We start from the raw sequence: 16,167 nt of genomic DNA, 5'->3' as shown, positions 1-16,167 counted from the left end.
TGAACTTAATGAATAAGGTGTTTATGGAATACCTAGACAAGTTCGTGGTGGTCTTTATTGATGACATTCTTATCTACTCCCAAACAAAAGAAGAGCATGAAGAACATCTTCGTCTTGCACTAGAGAAGCTGCGAGAACATCAGTTGTATGCCAAGTTTAGCAAATGTGAATTTTGGTTGTCTGAAGTAAAGTTCCTTGGTCACGTCATATCAGCCGGAGGAGTTGCCGTTGATCCTAGTAATGTGGAATCCGTAACCAACTGGAAACAACCGAAGACAGTTTCAGAGATTCGCAGTTTCCTGGGTCTTGCAGGTTATTACCGGAGGTTCATAGAGAATTTCTCCAAGATTGCTAAGCCCATGACACGACTGCTTCAGAACGATGTAAAGTACAAGTGGTCAGAAGAATGTGAGCAGAGCTTTCAAGAGTTGAAGAATCGCTTAACATCAGCTCCTATTTTAATTTTACCTGATCCAAAGAAGGGTTTCCAAGTGTATTGCGATGCATCTAAGCTTGGCTTAGGTTGTGTTCTGATGCAAGATGGGAAGGTGGTTGCCTATGCATCTCGTCAGTTACGCCCGCATGAGAAGAACTACCCTACTCATGATCTTGAGTTGGCTGTAGTGGTTCATGCGTTGAAAATTTGGCGTCATTATCTTTTCGGTACTCGTACAGAGGTGTACACCGATCACAAGAGTTTAAAGTATATCTTTACTCAGCCAGATCTGAACATGAGACAACGGAGATGGTTGGAATTAATTAAGGATTATGACATGGGAATTCATTATCACCCGGGAAAGGCTAATGTTGTAGCAGATGCTCTTAGCAGGAAAGGCTATTGCAATGTTACGGAAGGACGACAGTTGCCATTGGAGTTATGTAAGGATTTTGAAAGATTAAATTTGGGAATTGTTAGTAGAGGTTTTGTTGCAGCCTTAGAAGCAAAGCCCACGCTAATCGATCAGGTTAGAGAAGCCCAAATTAACGACCCCGATATTCAAGAAATTAAGAAGAATATGAGAAGAGGAAAAGCTATCGGTTTCTTGGAAGATGAGCAAGGAACTGTATGGTTGGGCGAGAGAATCTGCGTCCCAGACAACAAAGGTTTAAAAGATGCAATCCTGAAGGAAGCTCATGATACTTTATACTCCATTCACCCTGGTAGTACCAAGATGTACCAGGATCTCAAGGAAAGATTTTGGTGGGCAAGTATGAAGCGTGAAATCGCAGAATACGTAGTAGTATGTGATGTTTGTCAGCGAGTCAAGGCAGAACATCAAAAGCCCGCAGGTTTGCTGCAGCCTTTGAAGATTCCTGAATGGAAGTGGGGGGAAATCGGTATGGATTTCATCACTGGTCTACCCAGAACATCATCAGGCCACGACTCTATTTGGGTGATAGTCGACAGACTTACCAAAGTGGCTCATTTCATTCCAGTAAAGACAACATATTCTGGAAGTCGGTTGGCGGAATTGTATATGGCAAGGATTGTGTGTTTGCATGGCGTCCCTAAGAAAATAGTGTCTGATCGGGGAAGTCAATTCACTTCAAAATTTTGGAAGAAGCTTCAAGAAGAGATGGGTTCTAAGTTGAACTTTAGTACTGCTTATCATCCTCAGACAGACGGACAAACCGAAAGGGTAAACCAGATTTTAGAAGACATGTTGAGAGCTTGTGCTTTAGACTTCGGTGGAAGTTGGGATAAGAATTTACCTTATGTAGAATTCTCGTACAATAACAGTTACCAAGCTAGTATTCAGATGGCTCCTCACGAAGTGCTGTATGGTCGGAAGTGCCGCACTCCGCTTTTGTGGGATCAAACAGGAGAACGTCAGGTTTTTGGGACTGATATCCTAAGGGAAGCAGAAGAAAAGGTAAAAATCATTCAAGAAAGATTGCGTGTGGCCCAGTCCCGTCATAAGAGTTATGCCGACAGTCGTCGTAGAGATCTAAGTTTTGATGAAGGAGATTATGTGTACCTTCGTGTCACGCCTCTTCGAGGAGTTCATCGTTTCCACACTAAAGGAAAATTGGCACCGCGTTTCGTGGGACCTTACAAGATTGTCAGTAGAAGAGGAGAGGTCGCTTATCAGTTGGAGTTACCTCAATCTCTAACAGGAGTCCATAATGTGTTCCATGTGTCGCAATTGAAAAAGTGTTTAAGGGTACCAACCGAAGAAGCTAATCTTGAACAGATAGAAGTCCAAGAGGATCTGACTTATATTGAGAAACCGATCCGTATCTTGGAAACAGATGAGAGAAGAACCAGGAATCGAGTGATCCGTTTTTGTAAAGTTCAATGGAGTAATCACTCGGAAGAAGAATCAACTTGGGAACGAGAAGATGAATTGAAGTCAGCTCATCCGCATCTGTTCGCCAGTTCTTCCGAATCTCGAGGACGAGATTCTGTTTAAGGGGGGTAGGTTTGTCACACCCTAAAAATCTCAAATATATAAATTGTTGTTTAATTGGAACTATTAGAATTGATTTTAAAAGCCTAGAAGAGAAGATCTTTTTTTTAAATAATAAATTCCAATATAAAATGGGGCCAGATAAAATTTTATTAAATACTTTGTTTAATTCTATAATTCCTAGATTTTTCTGGGATTTATTTGAGCTAAGGAAGTATTTTTAATAAATGGAATTGCATTTCATGAATAATTTAAATTGGAAAAGGTTTTAAAAAGTCTCTTTTGGCTTTGGGCCGAAAGTCAGCCCAAAACCTTCTCTCTCTCTCTCCCCGGCCCAAGTCGGCCCAGTCCGCAGCCGCAGCCGTCGCTCGCGCGCGCGCGTCCGCCCGCTGACAGGTGGGGCCCACCTGTCAGACTCGTCGTCTTCCTCGCGCCGCCGCCGCCCGAAACCCTAGCGCCGCGCCGCCGTCGTCTCCTTCCAAATCCAGCCGCCCCTTTCCGTTTCCGGTGAAATCAATAGAGGGGAAATGATCTTCTCGATCTCCTCTACCTTTTCCCTTTTGGAACTTCGGCTTAAATCGTTTGGAAAGCGGAGGATTCGATCTCGAATCGGATTCGTCTCTCTCTCCCGAACCCTACCCTTTCCTTCGCGTCGCCGGTCGCCGTGGGCCTTCGCCGCCGCCTCCTTGCCCCTTTAAAAGGATCCCCGGTGTCTCCGCTACCCGTCGCCACCCTTGCCTTCGCCTCTCGTCGCCGGTAGAGCTCTAGCACCGTGTAGCTTAGCGCCGCCGTCGCCGCCGCCGCTCCAGCCGTGCGCCGCCGTCGCTCCAGTCGTCGCCGTCGCTCGGGAAGGCCGCCGTCGTGGTCACCGTCGCGTCGCCGTCCTCGTCCGCCCCTCCGCCGTCGTTGTCGACCGCCGGAACACCGTTGCCGTCGTTAAGCCGGAGGTCGCCGTCGTTTCTTCTTCGCCGCTGTCGCCGTCCGTTGTTCTTCCGCCGTTTCGTTGGTCACCGGTGAGTTCGCCGTGCCGTCCGCTACCCGTAGGTGCTCTCCGTTCGCGCCACCGCGCCGTCGTTCGCCGGCGAGCTCGCGCGGTTCGGTCGCCGCCGGAGGTGACGTCACCGCTGACGCCATCGATGCCGTCCGCCGTGGTCCGGCCCTGGACTGGTCGATCTCGGCCGTTCGTTTTGGATGGATCGATCTCGGCCGTCCGTTCCTGTGAACCGTCGCCGTGCACCCGGTCCACCGCTAACCCTAGCCGCTGACGCAATAAATCCTCTTTTCCTTTTCAAAAATAATTCATTATTGCGTCATAATTCAATTAAAATTCATATAAGTGTTTTAATCCGATTTAATCTTTAAAAATTCATAACTAATTCATCTTAGCTCGGATTTAGTTGGTTCAAGTCTCTAAATTTTTCTAAAATTGAGATCTACATGTTAAAAATATCCACATGTACTGTTCATGCTTGTTTATGTGCTGTTTTGGTGTTTTGCTCTTTCCTGTTTAGATTCCGACGTTTCCGGAGAGTCCGTTTTCGCAGGAGAAGAATTTGAAGAGTTCCAAGGCCAGCAAGGCAAGTCACACAGATCCCAAACAACCCCTTTGAGCATGTTGATCCCATTTAAAGCTATTGTTTCTATTCAACTATTGCATTTATTTTCGAATGTCATTGGGTGGAATTAACCTATTGTTTGTTATAGCCCTTTTGTCCCTGATTACTTTATTCCTTGATACCTTGGGTTCTTATAAATTGACTAGTTGAGCTTTATATTGGTTCAGCTAGATATTAGATGTGATTGCTTAGCCATGCTTAGAAACTTTAGCACACTATTGGGATAACTTATGACTCACTATTATTTAATGGTGGCTTAATGATGACTCATGATGGTTAATCATGATTGGTAAATTAATTAATTTGCCAACTAAAACCTGATAATGGTGGGTTGTGAGCACATGGTTTTGATGGTCGTGCTCATGACAATTAAGGACCGGTTCACGAGTTTCGGTTGTGAAACATTAACCGTGCCAACCACAAGCCAGCGTGGGCAACGGCTTTACCTTTTGTATAGCATGGTTCATTGCGGGGCACCAGACTGAGAAGTGGCGGAGATAAGCCCACGGGGGTCGCTGGGGAGTCCATGCCTTGTTTATAAGGGGGTGATTATGATCTAGGAACGGTGCGCTGTGGTGGATTGTGTTGTGCGAGGGGTACTGTCACAGCTCCTTTCTGAGGTACCGTGGTGGTATCAAGGCGCATGGTGACATGTCGTGGGGCTGTGTCTTGTGGGTACAGTGGTACACCTCTGGTCAGAGTAAAACTATTCGAATAGCCGTGCCCGCGGTTATGGGCGGGTTTAACAATGTCTTTCGTGATTAGTCTCACACCTCTCATCATAATAAAAGATACTATGACTGGTAATAATTTGATTAGCTCCTGGTTTGGAATGGTATATTCCCGGTTTGGAGATAGAACTGTGCAGCCGGGATTGGTTGTTCAGAATGGTTGGGCCTATGCAACAGGGTATGTTGTATAGCGTTGGATTAATATTGTTTAAATTATTACTCAACTGTTTTACCAAATTCTGAAATGTTTATTAAATGCTGTTTATGCAAATGAAACCCTACTATGCCATCCTTTGTTATCCTGTGCACTTGCATATTTGCTGCGTGGCTTGCTGAGTATGTCATATACTCACCTTGCAATCATTCATCAGAGGAGGAGTTCTACAGTGATGCTGATGGTGTGGTGGATTAGGTGTAGCCCTGGTCAAGCTGCCTGTGGAGTGGAATCGTCTGCGCCGTTTATCTTATTTTTCCGCTGTTTAGATCTTTATTGATTGAGAGGAACTATCTACCTCTGTAATGCCATTTTATTCGCTTATTAATTAGAGTAATAATTGTACTCTATTATCAATTTGTTATTGTGTGCCTCGGCTGATTCCTGGACGAGGGTTCGCGCACATGTAAGCGTTTGGAATTTTGGATAGAAATTCCGGGCGTGACAATAGCTCTATCAACATGGTTCTAAACTCTGGAGATAAATTCTTACTAATAAATGTCGGCCGTGGTCGATCACCTGGACCTATGTCAATTTCTTCCAAATCATCAGCCGACATAAAACCCTGTCCTTGCTTGTCATCGAGATCATCTACTGTGTCCTTAGTGTAGACATTCGAACCCTCCACGACGCCCTCAAAATAATTGCTTGGGTTCTCCATCTTCAATTGGTTGTATCTCAGAATCGGACACTTTTAGAAAATCTCCATCCCAAACTTTTCCAGATAAACAATCAAGACCATCCATCTCCCAAAGAGCTAAATCGGCACTGGCAACATTGACTGACCTGTCGGCTGGCACAATTTCAATCTTGTCATCTTGCCACTGAATCAAGCATTGATGCATAGTTGAAGGAATACAACAATTGGCATGAATCCAATCCCTTCTGAGCAACAAGCTGTAAGAACCCTTCCCATCGATGACAAAGAACGTTGTAGGGATGGTTTTGTTGCTGACTGTCAGCTCCACATTCAAAACCCCTTTGGTTTCTGATGGATTGCCACCAAAGTCCATGAGCACCATGTTTGTCTTGATGAGATCTTTGGCGTTTCTGCCCAGTTTCCTGAACGTGGTGTAAGGCATCAAGTTTACTGCAGCCCCACCATCGACCATCATCTTGGACATCGGCTTCCCATTAACGTAACCATCTATATACAATGGCTTAAGATGCCGATGCTCTGTACCCTCTGGCTTCTCGAAAACTGCCTGCTCCGGTGATAAAATCAACTTAGCTGATTTGTCTTCAATTTTATCGACATCGGCTTGTTTGATCCCAAATTCAACAGGCAATGTGAAAACCATGTTAACCGAAGCAGTTACAACACTTTTTCCCTTAGCCAACCTTCTTGCTTCATCATCCGTGGCTTCATCAGCTACAGGAACTTGATTCTTAACACGCCACTCCTGCCTCGGCTTTGTTTTCTTTAGCCGATGATTGATTTCCTGCTCGACTTCCTGAAAGCGCTCCCTGTTCCTCAATATTTGAACCCTTCTCTTCTGATTCTTTGTAAAGATACCAAAAGGACACCATTGAGTTTTCCTGTTTTCATTGTCCTCCTGGCCACGATCTTGGTTTACTGGACCCGATCTTTGATGAACAGGAACCCTTGTTTGCCTTAGCCGATTGCCCCTGCTATACAATCGGCTTGAGCTCTCCACAATATCACTGCACCCAGGACAGTCCTCAATAGATGGCAGCCTTATACCTTCATTCCAACAAAATCTAAAGAACTCGCAACCCCAATGAGGATCAAAGCCATCATCACCTTCCTCATAATGCTTCTCCTGCTGTTTGTCATACTTCCTCTGATATTTGTTGATAATCTTAGCCAAATTTACCTGAAACCCTCTTGCACGACCTCCATCGGCTGTTCGGCCAGCTATATGTACCATATTGACAGGAAAAGGATTGCCATCAACCTTCATCGGCCTCTTAGAATCATCAAACTTGATTTTGCCTCCTTCAATAGCCGCTTGGACTGCTACCTTGTCACTACCGGAAATAACCCAACGGGCGTTCCTTACGTGCGTGCATTATTCCTTGTCCCAGGAGGCAAGGTTCACCAAAAATTGATACAATTCAGAGTTTAACAAGCGGAAGCGTAATTAATTAATTTATTACATGGGCGGCGAAGACCCAGCACACAAGAAGACAAACGAAAAACAGCGGAAGACTAGGGCGACGACCACAGGCGCTTGACGGCAGGCACGAGCTAAACACCAAAGCCTTCATCATCCAGGGGCTCCTCTTCTGGGTTTGGGAAAAATTGAGCAAGACTGAGTACAACCACTGTACTCAACAAGACACCCATAAGTGCAGAATAAATGCAAAGGAGTACAATGGAGTTATAATATAGGGGGTTAGGGTTTTGCAGTAAACAGCATTTAAAGACACTTAGTTGCTCAAAGCTAAGTTTAAAACACGATCCTAGAACTATTTAATATTATTAAACAAGGCCGTGAACCCACACGAACCTGCCTTAACCCAAGGCCTACGATGATTCAGACCGAACTGGCAACCCGACCCTGGGTCCCAGCTCGTCCCAAGCCAACCCAGGCCAACCATTCCACATTTTAGTTGTTAAGCAGGTTTTAAGAATTAAAACACTAACTTGGGTACATTGCTCGGCTTGCCCATAACCGAGGGCGTGGCTATTCGAATAGATTATACTCTGATCAGAGGTGTACATCTTTACCCACAAGACACATCTTCCTCACGTGTGACCACGTGCCACATACCACAACGGCATACGGACGGAAGACGTGACATAGTTTCCAACCCATCCTAGCCATAGACAAGAGTACCGACCCAACCCCACCTACGGTCGGAACCCCCGGGACAGGTAGGCAGGACTGAGCCCCTAGCAGCAGGACACCGGCCCTGTGCCATGACATCTCGACTACCGGGCCGCAGCCCGTGTAGCCTTCATTTGCCCTAGAGATGTCATCGACCCCCGTCTTCGTCCATCTCCATCCGTGTACTTTTGTTTATAACCAGACTGAGCCACAAACTAAGCCTTACCCATTAGACATGTGGAAGTACTGTAGTGCTTTGCAACAGAGGCCCGAAGACCGGTCCTTATATGGCCGAGGTGCTACCATCAAAACCATGCACCCCGAGCCCAGCCTAAAACCATTTTGAGGGTTTTGAATAGAGGGGGAGGTGTGAATCCAATTCCACAATAATCCAACCCTTCCATGGTGTCCAAGTGATATGAATATTCCCAAAGTCTAGAGTTATAAAACCACCTAAAGTTGTCCTATTAATCAGCGAAGCATCTACCTAAATTCATACTAGTGGAACCATGAATAAAATGTCCACTAGTTGGGGTTTTGTTTATCCTAGGGTGAACAAGGTAATAATAACAATGACAACAATAAGGTCATAACAAAGGTAAATAGGCATGGCTAGATAAAACAGTGATAACGCGGGAATTTAAATAAAGCGATAATGCAACAATTTAAATCAAAATACTTTATAAACTGGGATTCAATATATTCAAGGATGATGTGACTTGCCTTGCTCGCTTTCCCAAACGTTGGCTTCAACCTCCATGTAGAGCGGATCTTCCGAAGCTGCAGGAACAAAGCACAAAAATGGGTTCTTGACTTCTTAAGGAAAAATTAGAGACTTGAAGGGTCCAATACCGAGTTCAAATGATCAAGTTATGGCCATTTGAAGCTTATATGCTCTTTAAATGAATATTAGCGAATTTCTTCATTTAAATTTTAATTTAAAAGGGATTTATTGCACTAGCCGAGGGGAGGGGCGCGCGGACCGGGTCCATGGGAGTGGGGCCCACGCGGCAGCCTAACGGTCCACGGTGGACCGGGTGCACCCGGGCTCACACCGGCCGGCGCCGTGGGCCCCACGCGTCAGCCGCACCCACAGGCGCGGGCGACTGACGGCCGGGCCCCACGCGGCAGCCACTCGGCGCGCCCGAGGGCGGCCAAGCCGGCGCGGCCGGCGGGAGACGGCGCGCCCGCGCCCCTATGGTCGCCGGCGGCGGCCATAGGCACGGCGGAGCGGCGGCCGAGAGAGGGGAGGGAAAGGGGGAAACGAGGCGGCGGTCCACGGCTCACCCTAGGTCGACGGCGACGACGGAAAAGGCGACCGGAGCGGAGGAAGGCGGCGGCGCTTCTCGGGTGGACGGGGACGGCGGCGCTCCGGTGGTCGGCGAGCTCGACGAGGGGGTGGACGGGGACGGCGGCGATGCGGCGAAGCCGGAGGAGGCGACGCCGGGGCTGGAGACGGCCCTGGGCGACGACAGCGGCGGACCGGAGCTCGGCGGTGACGGCGGAGAGAGAGAGCGACGGCGCGAGCTCAAATCCGGCGAGGAGGAAGGGCGGCGAGAGGCGGAAACAGACGGAGGAGGTGCGGGGAGGGTTTAAATAGGGTTGGAAGGGGGAGAGGGTGGCCGGAGGGGAAGGAAACCGGCGCGGCGTTCTCGGGCTCCATCAATGGTGCCGGCGGGATTAGGGGCGGGTTTCCAAACGAATCCAAGGGAGAGAGGGAGGGAAAAATGGGGGGAAAGGGAGAGGGGATCACGGGGAGTATTTCCCCCCACTTTATTGCACGCGGGGATGGCCGGAGGCGGCGGGATTCGCGGCGGCGGCGGCGCTAGGGCGCGGGGGAGGCGGCGGGAGCGGCGGGAGGAAGGGGATGACGGGTGGGCCCCACCCGTCAGCGAGGGTGGCGGGCGGGCCCGCCCGTCAGCGGCGCCCGCGCGGGGAGGGAGGCCGAATGGGCCGCGGGGGAGAGGAGAGAGAGAGGGGGAGGGAGACGGGCCGGGCCGGCCCAAGAGGGGGAGGGGGGAATTTTAGGGTTTTTCTTTTTATAAAACTTTTTCAACTTTGTTTATTTCTTCTTAATTATTATTTGTGCTCTGAAAATTCCACTAAAATTTATTTACACATTTTAGGCTTTTAGGAAATATACAAAAATCCTCTAAGCCTTATTTGGCTTTTAACTTTGCACATTTTAATTGTTGGAGGCTTTCACACGGATTTTAATTATTCTAGGCATCATTTAAAGGATATATTTTAGAGTCGTTTTGGGACGTGACATGCCTGAAGACCTTGCAATCATTAGTAGTATGAGACCCAGAATTATGCCACTTGTAATACCTTTTCTTGCCCAATTCTTCAGCCGATGGAATTGTGTGACCAGCGGGAAGTTGAATCTGCTTTTCTCGGAGTAGCAAGTCAAAAATCTTGTCAGCCTTGGTGATATCAAAGTCATACCTCTCCTCTTTTCCAGAATTCTTCACCCATTGGCATGGTATAACCTTTTTGCTCCTTACCCATTCGAGTGCAGCTATCTTAGAATCATCATCCCCATCATCCGATCCATATATATATATACATATATATATATATATATAAGGACAAACATGATTAACCTTTCTAGAATTCTTCCTAGCCTCTGCAAACCTCTGTTTATGTAAGGTTACCTTCTGTGTAAGATCTGACAAGCTTTCGAAGTCTTCAGATGAGAATTTCTCCCTGATTGGAGCAATCATACCCTGAAAAGCCAAATCAGCTAACTGGGCATCAGTCAAACTTAAGCTGTAGCACTTATTCCTCATTTCTTTGAACCTCTAAATATACTCATGCACAGGCTCATCATGTCTCTGCTTGATTGCTGTCAAATCAGACAGTTTCATCTCATGTACCCCACTGTAGAAATAGCTGTGAAAATGCTTCTCCAAATCGGCCCAACTGTTAATCGAACCATATGGCAAAGAAGAAAACCAAGTGAAAGCCGATCCAGACAAAGACAACCAGAACAACATAACCCTCAAGGCATCCACAGCCGATGCTTCACCACACTGAGCTAAAAATCGGCTAACATGTTCATAAGTTGACGTGCTATCTTGCCCTGAGAATTTTGAAAAATCTGGAACTTTGAACCGATTAGGTAGAGGAACTCTCTCAAACCATTCAGGGTAAGGTTGTCAGTACAAATTTCTAGCAACTTTCGGCCTAAGCCCAAACTGCTCCTTCATGACATCCGCAAATCTCGCCGGCGCCATTGATGGCGGCCGCACCACCCACACCGGTTTCCTTCCCCGCCGGCCGCCCTCTCTCCCTTCCAACCCTATTTAAACCTTCCCCGCACCTCTCTCGCCCGTTTCCGCCACTAGCCGCACCTTCTCCCCGCCGGAAACGAGCTCACGCCGTCGCCCTCTCTCCTCCATCGCCGACGACCTCCGGCCGGCCCTCTCCGCTCGCCGGGACCGTCTCCTGCCTCGGCGTCGCCTTCTCCGGCTTCGCCGCACCGCCGCCGACCCCGTCCACCACCTCGCCGAGCTCGCTGACCGCCGGAACGCCGTCGTCCCCGTCCAACTGAGCCGCGCCGCCGCCTTCCTCCGCTCCGGCCGCCTTCTTTGTCGTCGCCGTCGACCCGGGGTGAGCCGTGGACCACCGCCTCTTTTCCCCCTTCCCTTCCCCTCTCTCGGCCGCCGCTCCGCCGTGCCTATGGTCGCCGCCGGCGACAATAGGGGCGCGGGCGCCGCCTCCGGGCACGCCGTGTGGCCACCGCGTGGGGCCCAGCCGTCAGCCGCCCGCGCCCTCGGGTGCGGCTGACGCGTGGGCCCACGGCGCCGGCCGGTGTGAGCCCGGGTGCGCCCGGTCCACCGTGGACCATGAGACTGCCGCGTGGGCCCCACTCCCGTGGACCCGGTCCGCGCGCCCTCTCCCCTCGGCTGACGCAATAAACCCTTTTTAAATTAAAATTTAAATGAAGAAATTCATAAATATTCATTTAAATAGCAGATAAACTTCAATTGGCCATAACTTGGCCATTTGAAATCGGAATTGGACCGTTCAAGTCTCTAATTTTTCCTTAAGAAATCAAGAACCCATTTGTGTGCTTTGTTCTTGCTTGTTATATGGAGTTTATTAGAGTAAAAGCCTTTTTCCTTTCCGTTGGTCGTGTAGACGCTGCAGCTTCGGAAGATCCGCTCTATGTGGAGGTTGAAGCCGACGTTTGGGAAAGCGAGCAAGGCAAGTCACATCATCTTTGAACATATTGGATCCCAGTTTGTGAAATTATTTTGATTTAAATTAATGCATTATCGCTTTATTTAAATTCCCGCGTTATCACTGTTTTATTTAGCCATGCCTATTTGCCTTTGTTATGACCTTATTATTATTGTTATTGTTATTATTACCTTGTTCACCCTAGAATAAACAAAACCCCAACTAGTGGGTACTCTATTCATGGTACCACTAGTATGAATTTAGGTAGATGCTTCGCTGTTTAATTAGGCAACATTAGGTGGTTTTATAACTCTAGACTTTGGGAATATTCATATCACTTGGACATTATGGAATGGTTGGATTATTGTGGAATTGGATGTACACCTTCCCCTCTATTCAAAACCCTCAAAATGGTTTTAGGCTGGGCTCGGGGTGCATGGTTTTGATAGTAGCACCTCGGCCATATAAGGACCGGCCTTCGGGCCTCTGTTGCAAAGTACTACCGTACTTCCACATGTCTAGTGGGTAAGGCTTATTTTGTGGCTCAGTCTAGTTATAAACAAAAGTACACGGATGGAGATGGACGAAGTGGGGGGTCGATGGACATCTCTAGGACAAATGAAGGCTACACGAGCTGCGGCCCGGTAGTCGAGATGTCATGGCACAGGGCTGGTGTCCTGCTGCTAGGGGCTCAGTCCTGCCTACCTGTCCCGGAGGTTCCGGCCGTAGGTGGGGTTGGGTCGGTACTCTTGTCTATGGCTAGGATGGGTTGGAAACTATGTCACGTCTTCCGTCCATATGCCGTGGTGGTATGTGGCACGTGGTTGCACGTGAGGAAGACGTGTCTTGTGGGTAAAGATGTACACCTCTGATCAGAGTACAATCTATTCGAATAGCCGAGCCCTCGGTTATGGGCAAGCCTAGCAATATACCCAAGTTAGTGTTTTAAATTCTTAAAAACCTGCTTAATAACTAAAATGTGGAACAGTTGGCCTGGGTTGGCTTGGGACGAGCTGGGACCCAGGGTCGGGTTGCCAGTTCGGTCTAAATCATCGTAGGCCTTGGGTTAGGGCAGGTTCGTGTGGGTTCACGACCTTGTTTAATAATATTGAATTGTTCTAGGATCGTGTTTTAAAAGTAGCTTTGAGCAACTAAGTGTCTTTTAAATGTTGTTTACTGCAAACCCTAACCCCCTATATTATAACTCCTTTGTACTCCTTTGCATTTATTCTGCACTTGTGGGTGTGTCTTGTTGAGTACGGTGGTTGTACTTAGTCTTGCTCAATTTTTCCCAAACCCAGACGAGGAGCTCCTAGATGATGAAGGCTTTGGTGTCTAGCTCGTGCCTGCCGTCAAGCACCTGTGGTCGTTGCCCTAGTCTTCCGCTGTTTTTCGTTGTCTTCTTGTATGCTAGGCCTCCGTTGCCCATGTAATAATTAACTATTTACGCTTCCGCTTGTTAAACTCTGAATTGTATCAACTTTTGGTGTACCTTGCCTCCTGGGACAAGGAATTATACACGCACGCAAGGAACGCCCGTTGGGTTATTTCCGGTCGTGACAAGTTGGTATCAGAAACTCCTTGACCCTAGGACGAGCCTTAGATCCCAAGCCTTAGCAATATTTTTGAAATAATAATCCTTTCTTACTTGTGAAAATCCTGTAGTCTCTCTCTGTCCTACTGCTTCATTTATCGTCAAAAGCTGATCTTTAAAATGTTTTTCTCTCTTTTGCCTTTGCTTTTAGATGGCCGGCAGCATCAACCGTCGTGGCCTGGACCTGACTGGCTTTGTTTTGGAGCTGCGGGGCATGTGCGTTGTCCTGGGGTATCCGCATGGAGTGGACTACCAGGGCAGGAAGCTTCCGGAGCAGGATGGTGACGATGCGAAGCCCCGCACCGCTTGGGAGGTCACTGTGGTGATCCTCACCGGATCTCCCGAGAGGACTTCATTGGTGGTCACCATGGGTGGAGATTCCTTCACCGCCGCTTGCCAGAACGCCGCGCTCCTCGCCATCGGCACTCTTCACCAGCGCTACCCGGACGAGTTGCAGCACTCGCCCTACCGCTACCACCCTCATCGAGGAGGAGCCCGCGACTACGCCACCTTCAGGGATGCTAGCTCGGAGGATGACGCTACCATCATGCACCTGGCGCACATGGTGGAGGCGTACGACGCGGCCCGTATCGACTTCCATCATATGGTGCGTCGTGGGTTGGTCGAGAACAACATGAAGATCCTGGAGCTGCGTCAAGAGAATTTGCATCTAAAGAAGGACTTGGACGCGGTGGAGGCGCAGCTGTGTCAGCTCAAGATTGCCCAGGGAGAAGTCTGTCGTCCGAAGCGCCGCCGCGTTTGCCGCAGCATGAAGATCACCGCCCGCAAGAGTACCTCCAGGCCTGAGCTTGTTCGTCAGTCCTTGGCGTGGACCTACTTCGTGGAGACCCCTTGCGCCGAGCCCGCGCCCGTGGTTCCTCAGGAGGAGGGAGCCTCTGGCGTTGGTAGCACGGAGGATGTGCTGTTGCTCACCTTCCGCCCTGGCCCGTCGCAGAAGTAGACGAGCAGTTAGTAGGCCCGCGCGTGTGTTCTTCTCGTTTGTCTTCCTGCTTGAGTCGTGTGGGGCATGGTTATACCGGTGTGTGGTATAACTGTGTCGGAGCCTGTCTTTATTTTATTGGCATAAGCAACTTGAACCTTAATGAACCAATTTAATAGCAGTAATAAATTCAATAATTTTGGTAGTCGTGGGTGGTTAGTTTTAATAGTCAGTTCTCTCTGTTTGCTGGTTCTGTGTGGGATTTTTAGATGGTGACAACCAGGAGAAGCGCTGTTACCGGCGGAGGCAACCAACCCGAAGGCAGCAACCCCAACACCCATGGCAGCCCACCTCCACCTCCTCCCCCACCACCACCACCACCACCTGACACCAACCCCATCCTCACCCAAATCCTCGCCCAGCAGGCCAACATAATGGCTGCTTTCCTCCACCACATCCAGAATCCACCGCAACACAATGTTCCACCCCCACCACCACCCCCGCACCATTCTAAGCTTGCCGAGTTCCTCCGCATCCGCCCGCCTACCTTCTCTAGCTCCAATAACCCCGTTGATGCCTTGGATTGGTTGCATGCCGTGGGGAAAAAGTTGGACACCGTACAGCACAATGATAAGGAGAAAGTCATCTTCGCTACCCACCAGCTGCAGGGGCCCGCATCTCTATGGTGGGACCACTTCCAGGCTATGCAGCCAGAGGGACAGCCTATCACCTAGGCCCGCTTCACCGCCGCTTTCCGGAGAACCCATGTGCCCGCCGGAGTCATGGCCCTTAAGAAGTGGGAATTTCGGGAGTTGAAGCAAGGCAACCGCTCCGTGATGGAGTATTTGCACGAGTTCAATAACTTGGCCCGGTACGCCCCAGAGGATGTTCGTGAAGATGAGGAGAAGCAGGAGAAGTTCCTGGCCGGAATGTACCCTGAGCTGTCTGTGCGTCTGGTCTCCGGGGATTATCCTGATTTCCAGCGCCTGGTGGACAAGAGCATCCGCCTGGAAGCCAAGCACAAGGAACTGGAGTCGCACAAGCGTCACTTGGCGAATTTCCGCAACCAACAGGGGGCTAACCAAAGGGTCCGCTACACCAATCCCTATTCAGGGGGATCCTCCTCGCAGCAGCAGCAGCAGCAACCTCGCTCCGCGCCCCGACCTCAATTCGTGGTGCGCGTCCCACAGCCGCAGCAACAGCAGAATCAGCAAGGGACCCGTGCACCCCGCCCTCCTGCACCAGCCGTGCCGCCTGGTCAAAGCCACAGGGATTCTCAAGGTCAACAGCGTCTGTGCTTCAACTGCTTCGAGCCCGGGCACTTTGTGGATAAATGCCCGAAACCGAAGCGCCAGCAAGGCCAAGCGCCTCCCCGTCCCAACAACGGTGGTAAGGATGTCGCTTGGGGTCGTGTGAACCACGTGACTACCGAGGATGTGCTGACAACTCCAGACGTCATCGTTGGTACGTTCCTCATTCATTCCATCCCTACTACCATTTTGTTCGACTCTAGAGCTTCCCACTCGTTTATATCTGTGCCATTCATGGGGAGAAATCAGCTGGGGGTAGAACGGCTTAGGAACCCTCTGCTCATCACCACCCCTAGAGGGGTTATGACAACAAAGTATTATAGCCCGGCCGTTCCTATAGAAATCCACGGAATTCCTTTTCCCTCGGA

The sequence above is a fragment of the Oryza glaberrima genome, chromosome 5 (assembly GCF_000147395.1).
Source record: "Oryza glaberrima chromosome 5, OglaRS2, whole genome shotgun sequence".
Taxonomy (NCBI): domain Eukaryota; kingdom Viridiplantae; phylum Streptophyta; class Magnoliopsida; order Poales; family Poaceae; genus Oryza; species Oryza glaberrima.
The sequence above is the reverse complement of the archived record's forward strand: the minus strand, read 5'-3'. Positions refer to the sequence as shown.